This window comes from Pseudophryne corroboree, chromosome 4 (genome assembly GCF_028390025.1).
Source record: "Pseudophryne corroboree isolate aPseCor3 chromosome 4, aPseCor3.hap2, whole genome shotgun sequence".
NCBI classification, from domain to species: domain Eukaryota; kingdom Metazoa; phylum Chordata; class Amphibia; order Anura; family Myobatrachidae; genus Pseudophryne; species Pseudophryne corroboree.
The window spans coordinates 418,763,209-418,771,570 of NC_086447.1; the positions used below are offsets into that span (position 1 = coordinate 418,763,209).

At 46.7% G+C, this 8,362-nt stretch overlaps 1 pseudogene; it reads left to right on the plus strand.

The window, feature by feature from the left end:
* Nucleotides 1–7,173: 7,173 nt before the first annotated feature.
* LOC134912953 (5S ribosomal RNA) lies at nucleotides 7,174–7,292 on the plus strand (annotated as a pseudogene).
* The last annotated feature ends 1,070 nt before the right edge of the window (nucleotides 7,293–8,362 follow it).

Below are 8,362 nucleotides of genomic sequence, written 5' to 3' on the forward strand. Positions count from 1 at the left end.
CCTTCTGAATCCTTCACCAGGAGTCAGAGATCGCAGCACTTTCAGGTACTGCTGTTCGCATCTGCCTCCTTGCCCTTAGCCTCTTGTAACTGGCTACTGCCTCCTCAAGCATCCTTCAGAACTGTCTCCTCTGAGGCGGCAGCCATTTTGCGAGGGACATTTCCAACAGTACTCCATGCAGATGGCCAGACCACATGGAATCCTGTGCAGACACTGACCGCAGGTCAGGGCCGGATTAACAATGGGGTGGATGGAGCTGCAGCTCCAGGCCCCCCATTGAAAATAGGCCCACCGCAGTGAAGAGGCCCAAAACCGTTGGCACTACAATGAGTCGCAGTGACTAATTGTATGCCGCTGCCAGACAGTGACGATTATGTAACACGAACTGCCAGGCCAGGATGGAGGAGGAGACGCTCTCCCCTCTCAGCTCCTCCCCCTGGCTTTAGTGATGCTGATGAGGAGAACCGCCAGGCCAGAGGGGGAGGAGGAGGGACACCGCAACTTAATGGCCGTACCACCTCCAAGCTCGTTGCCGCACACCACACCGCGCTGGCCGCCTCTCGCACTATGGCATAGTTGCCAATTCAGCTTATAACAAGCGGAATTGGGCTTGTTTTTTCTTCTGGTTGCTTATTTTTTTGGGTGGCACCCCACAAACCGCTGGTTGCCTCACGTCCACCCACATCGCACAGGCCGCCTCCCGTACCGCACACTGCGCTGACAGCCTCCCACGTTGGCCGCCTCCCGCACCGCACACTGCTTTGGCCAGCACCCCCCCAGCCGCTGCCTGCTCATCACACCACGCTGCCCCACTCCCCGCCCCGGCCGTCTTCCCCACCCCCGCCTCTACTCACTTCTGCTCTGCTTCACGCTGGCCAGAAGTAAAGTCACAAATAGCACTGTGCAACATGGAGCCAGGAAGACAAACTGCAGCCAGTGCTGATGTTGGTAAGTGACTCGCACAAACTCACTCACACTCTCTATCTCGCTCCCTCTCTCTCTCTCTATCGATCCCCCCTCTCTCTCGATCTCTCCCTCTTGATCTCTCTGCCTCCCTCTCTCTCCATCCCTCTCTCGCTCTCTCTCTCTCTCAGGGCTACCTGTCACAATGTATAAAAGAGGTTACCTAGTTCACTGTAAAAAAAAAGGGGGGTTCTCGTGCAATGTATATTAGGGGCTAGCTGTCACAGTGTGTATAAGGGGCTTCCTGGTTCAATGTATATAAGGGGGCTACATGGTGAAATGTATATAAGGGGCTATCTGGTTCAGTGTATATAAGGGGCTACCTTGTGCACTGTATATATGGGGCTACTTGTCGCAATGTGTATAAGGGGCTACCTGGAACAATGTGAATAAGGGGCTCTACCTGGCCCAATGTGTATTAAAAGGGGCTCTGCCTGGTGCAATGTGTATAAGGTGCTGTACCTGGCATGTATAAGGGGAACTACTGTGTGCTGTAATGTGACTGACAGACACTACTGTGCGTTGTAATGTGAATTGATACAATTATCTGGCCATGCCTCTTCCTGTAAAGCCACGCCCCTATATATTTTACACACGCCTTCAGCATGCACTATCCCTTTTTTCAATGGGGAGAGGGGGTCGCCAAAGGAAACGTTCGCCCTCGGAGCCACAATGTCTAAAACCAGCCCCGACTACAGCATATACAGACTATGAGGGGAGGGGGCACACTAATACACATACAGACTAGGTGGGGAGGCAGGCACACTGACGCATATACAGACTAGGAGGGGAGGGCGGCACTCTAATACACATACAGACTAGGAGGGGAGGGTGGCACACTGACGCATATACAGACTTGGAGGGGAGGGCGGCACACTAATACACATACAGACTAGGAGAGGAGGGTGGCACACTGATGCATATACAGACTAGGAGGGGAGGGCGGCACACTAATACACATACAGACTAGGAGGGGAGGGTGGCACACTGACTCATATACAGACTAGGAGGGGAGGGCGGCACACTAATACACATACAGACTAGGAGGGGAGGGTGGCACACTGACGCATATACAGACTTGGAGGGGAGGGCGGCACACTAATACACATACAGACTAGGAGAGGAGGGTGGCACACTGACGCATATACAGACTAGGAGGGGAGGGCAGCACACTAATACACATACAGACTAGGAGGGGAGGGTGGCACACTGACGCATATACAGACTAGGAGGGGAGGGCGGCACACTAATACACATACAGACTAGGAGGGGAGGGTGGCACACTGACGCATATACAGACTAGGAGGGGAGGGCGGCACACTAGTACACATACAGACTAGGAGAGGAGGGTGGCACACTGACGCATATACAGACTAGGAGGGGAGGGCGGCACACTAATACACATACAGACTAGGAGGGGAGGGCGGCACACTGACGCATATACAGACTTGGAGGGGAGGGCGGCACACTAATACACATACAGACTAGGAGGGGAGGGTGGCACACTGACGCATATACAGACTAGGAGGGGAGGGCGGCACACTAATACACATACAGACTAGGAGGGGAGGCAGGTACACTGACGCATATACAGACTAGGAGGGGAGGGCGGCACACTAATACACATACAGACTAGGAGGGGAGGGTGGCACACTGACGCATATACACACTAGGAGGGGAGGGCGGCACACTAATACACATACAGACTAGGAGAGTAGGGGGGGCAAACTGATGCATTTACAGATTAGGAGGGGGCACACTGATGCATATACAGACTACGAGGCGTGGGGGGCACATTAATTAGTAGCACCTAGATCCCCTTTGCTGAAAGGACCTTTACCATAATACACTGTGTCAACGTCACGTCTATTGGAATAGTAACCTGTGCCGAGTGTAGTGAGACTCCGGTCCCAAAGTGTGGCGAGTGAAGCGAGCCCATGAGGGTACAATGGAGTCAAACCCCCCCCCCCAAGAAAATAACTTACAACAAACCTAGATTGCAGAGAAAATTCAAATACTGTAATAGTGTTCACTCTAGGGGACGGGCAGGGTGCCGGTCTGCGAGGGGCAAAAGTGCGCGCTGTGAAAAGGGGCATGGCCATGCAAGTTGGGGGCATGGCCAATTACACGTAATACAAGTGGGCGGTCCAGCCCACAGATGGGGGGCGTGGGCGGCCGGCAGTGTCACTGTTGGAGGCGTGCCCAGCACCTACGGAGGTGCTGGGCTACCCCCAAGTTCTCTCACAGCGTGAATGGATGCCGCGCGGCATCTTTACACGCTGAAAGGACAGAAAGCAGGCGGCTGTTCTAGCAGGGTGCCGCAGAAAGGGCAAGGGTGGGTTTTGCCTTTAAAAAATCGGGCAGGGCGCGGCGCCCTGCTAAAACAGCCTAGCGTTTTAACGGCATAAGACAACTTCCGCCCTCAGCTGATGTCACATCTGGGTCCTTAAGGCACTGGGGATATAGATTCTACCCACACTAATGCATATACAGACTAGGAGGGGGCACACTAAATGCATATACTTTTAAGGACACACTCCTTTTCAGTGGCCATGTCCCCTTTTTAGGTGCACGCAACAATAATCCTGTTTCATTTCCCATACCCCCACTTCAAAATTCCCACTTCCACGACCACTGTATGTATGTGTGTATGGGTCTGTTGTTCTGCTCCTCTAGTAAATGGTTGAAGGTAGGCACTAGCTATGACCTCCATAGAGATAGCCACACCCATGGCACAGGCCACACCCTCTATTTAGACCACCCCCACCACAGCGCTTGTCACACCTCCTGCCAAGTAACGCAATAGGCCCTTTATACATTTCAGCTCCATGCCCATGTGGACCTTAATCTGGCACTGCCGCAGGTGTCCTGTGTGATTGCATGGCTCTAGAATTGGCCCTGCTGTAGATGATGTTTCTATCATTTGGGGTAGAGGGGAAATATGTGCAATATCATTCATACTGTAGGGCCACATAACCCTAATTGTTTTGACCTAAAATTTACACAAACATTTAACACCATCACCACAAATTTTTTCAACCTGACCCTCTCAGTACAAGGGGATAAAATCATTATCAAAACCTGTAGGTACACATTAGTACCTTCATTACAGTAGTGCACACTATAGAAAATATAAGACTAATGTCCCAAAGAGTTAATTAATGAGAATTAAATGAAACTGCACATCCACTCATGACTTTGAATTAGAATCTGAAAATATGTTCAATAGATTTTTAGAAAGAAGATATCTCTTTTCATGAAGTCTCTTCATTGAACAGAAAAAAATGTTAAAGGTCACAAACAGCATTACCTAAAACAACACCCCCAAATATTTTTATTTATTTAATTGTTTATTCATTCATTTATTTATTTATTTATTTCAAATGTAATAGAGCTTCACACAACTTGACCCTATCCTTTGTGACATTCTCTCACCTAACCCCAGAATTATTTTAAAATATTTTAATTACCTACCGGTAAATCCTTTTCTCGTAGTCCGTACAGGATACTGGGGTCCACATTAGTACCATGGAGTATAGACAGGTCCACTAGGAGCCTTGGGCACTTTAAGAAATCAATAGTGTGAACTGGCTCCTCCCTTTATGCCCCTCATACCAGACTCAGTCTAGAAACTGCACCCGAGGAGACGGACATACTTTGAGAGAAGGATAGATAAGGATAGTGGTGAGATTCCGAACCAGCACACACAACAAGAGGAAAGCCAAGCTAACCAAACTTGAAACAGGAACAGCAACCGCTGAACCAACATTACTTAACCAAGTAACAGTGCAGGAAGAACGAAGCACAGGGCGGGCGCCCAGTATCCTCTACGGACTACGAGAAAAGGATTTACCGGTAAGTAACTAAAATCCTATTTTCTCTTACGTCATAGAGGATACCGGGGTCCACATTAGTACCATGGGGATGTACCAAAGCTCCCAAACTGGGTGGGAGAGTGTTGAGGTCCCTGCAGAACCGATTGACCAAACTGAAGGTCCTCAGAGGCCAAAGTAATGAACTTGTAGAACTTAGCAAAGTGTTCGAACTAGACCAGAGCTGTAAGGCCGAGGCACCCTGGCCAGAACCCACTGACCTAGTAGAGTGGGCATGTACAGATCTAGGAACCAGCAAACTTGCAGTAGAGTAAGCATGCTGGATAGTAAGCTTGATCCAGCGAGCAATAGACTGCTTTGAAGCAGGACACCCAATTTTATTGGGATCATAGAGTACAAACAGCAAGTCCGATTTTCTGTGATGAGCTGTCAGTTTCATAAAGATTTTTAAAGCCCGCACAACATCCAGGGACTTTGAAGTGGAAGAGGTGTCAGTAAGCACTGGAGCTGTGAAACACAGACACCACCTTTGGAAGAAATTGCTGACGAGTTCTGAGTTCAGCTCTATCTTGTGAGACAATGCCCCCAATTTCCGACAGCAATGTGGCGGTCTTCCGTCACATTATAACTTCATACTTATTTTCAGTACCATATCCTTTTCTTATTATGCCTTCATTTGAAGTATTTTGGGTTGTTTACTTTTACTACAACTACAGTCACAAAGTGACGTCAGATAACAGAGTATAAGGATTCACTAGCGGCAACGCTAATTCTCACTCCCGCCCTCAGTCCCCTAACAGTAACAACCGCGTGCTAGACATAACAGTACCGCATCTACTTCCGCCCTCAGCTATCCTCCCCGTTTAACCCAGCTTCCGCCCTTAGTTACTCGATATTTCCTCCCTCTTCAGTCATTTGGTGCACCTGATTGGTATGCACCTCTCCACGTATGCGGAAGCTGATAATTCAACTTCCGCCCTCATTTACTAAACGCCGCCTTCCTCTCCCCACATTCGGCGCACCTGATAGGTTTGTAAACTCACAGACTGGATAATTTAATGCTCTGAGACCCATTTCTCCTTACACCAGGAAGTGAACAAGCCCGGCAAACCGGACAAAACACGTTTTCCATTCCAGAGGGTCCCTATTCACCAGCCTATACGCAACAGTGAGATTTCCACTCATGGATCCAATTGGTACACTGGGTACTTCTAGAAGCGTATGATACTACAGGTTGAGTATCCCTTATCCAAAATGCTTGGGACCAGAAGTATTTTGGATATTGGATTTTTCCGTATTGTGGAATAATTACATACCATAATGAGATATCATAGTGATAGGATCTAAGTCTAAGCACAGAATGCATTTATGTTTCCTATACACCTTATACACACAGCCTGAAGGTCATTTTAGCCAATATTTATAATAACTTTGTGCATTAAACAAAGTGTGTGTACATTCACACAATTCATATATATTTCATATACACCTTATACACACAGCCTGCAGGTCATTTAATACAATATTTGTAATAACGTTGTCTATTAAATAAAATTTGTGTACATTGAGCCATCAGAAAACAAAGGTTTCACTATTTCACTCTCACTCAAAAAATTCCGTATTTCGGAATATTCCGTATTTTGGAATATTTGGATATGGGATACTCAACCTGTATTTGCCTTTTAGGCAGTCTAATTTATTATTTCCTATACTCACTTATGCTGATTTATTGTCTATAGTATTTATGACCATTTTGGAGCATTTGTTTGTATTACACATTCTTTTTTTGTAGTAACATATACCATAAATGTACATTAAATATACAGATCTATCTGTGTACTCTCCTCTCACCAACAGCAGGACTCTGTTGGTAAGGCAATTGATTAATGTCCTGCGACAGCCGTATTGGGTGCACTTTGATTTTCTATCTGGAATTCACAGTATCAGTGCTTTATTGACTTTATGCCCAGTACTGTCAGTGTTAATCTGCTTGCAACCATAGTTGCTGCCTTTGCCATTCATGTGTTTTCCTAATAATAGACAATCAGTAATTCTTTTTTCCATTTTTTGATGTGGGGTTGCGTATAAATATTTGCTAACAAGCTTATTCAAATTGATCACCTATCTATACCTACTACTGTATACAATTGACTGTCTTTTCTGACTTTACTTATTTCAGTGGACTCTCATCTGTGATATAGGGGGCGGACTTGACACTAGAGTGTCATGTTTTGCTCTCCTGCCTAACACAGAAAGCAGATCCACATCTCCTTCAATCCTTTTCTGTCTTATTTTACACTAGCTCTAATACAAACCTGATTCTATTCATTCTTATATAGGTGCACTCTCATTGGTGTTGTCACACCCAGTCCTACTACCCTACTACCACACCGCACTGCAAATGTCTATTCTCGCCTGATCTTGGAAGCGAAACAGTGCTGGGCTGGGTCAGTACTTGGTTGGGAGACCTCCCAGGAATACCCAGTGTTGTAGAGCTTTTTGGACTTTATTTGTGCTGTGATTGAAACATAACACCAACAGCAGTATCACCATTTGTTCCTTCTTTCATTCCTACTAGCAACACTTCTCATGTGCTCTACTCAATTATTGGGTATTGAACTGAAATTACGATCGTTGCTTGTTTAGCTTTCGCTATATACTGGTGATCAGGTTCCCTATAGGGTACTGATTAACCTACTGGTCTCATTAATACAGATCTTTCTGTACTGGTCAAGGGAAAGGAGCGTAGGACTCACTGTGTCCACATCCTTTCAAACTACCATTGCATAGTGTGACCATGATATTTTAACCTATTTTTTTGCACATTATCTGTTTGTTGCGGTATTCGCTTCTGGGTAATTCTTTGTCTATTTTTTAATAATTATCATTAAAAATCATATTTTAATATTTCTACATATCTTAATATTTAACATTTAGAATAAGAGTCTGTTCTGTTCAAGGCCCATGGAGCCACCAGAGCGTCCACCGCCACTGCCTGTGGGTCTCCCAACCTGGAACAATACCGCCTGAGTTTCTTGTTGAGATGAGAGGCCATAATGTCGATTTGTGGAGTTCCCCACCGATGTGTCACGCACCCAAACACCTCCGGGTGAAGGCCCCACTCTCCTGGGTGGAGGTCATGTCTGCTGAGGAAATCTTCTTCCCAGTTGTCTACTCCTGGAATAAAGATTGCAGACAATGCCATAGCGTGTCTTTCCGCCAAGAGGAGAATCCATGTTACCTCTGACATTGCTGCTCTGCTCTTCGTTCCTCCCTGTCGGTTTATGTACATTACCGCCGTCACATTGTCCGACTGAACTTGGATCGCCTGACCTTGAAGAAGATGTGCTGCCTGTAGAAGGTCATTGTATATGGCCCTTAGTTCCAGAATGTTGATTGGAAGAATGGTTTCCTGACTTGATCATTTTCTTTGGAAGTGTTCCCCCTGGGTGACTGCTCTCTAACCTCTGAGGCTTGCATCTGTGGTTAACAGAATCCAATTTGAATCCTGAACCTCCGTCCCTCGGTCAGGTGAGAAATCTGAAGCCACCACAGCAGAGAAATCC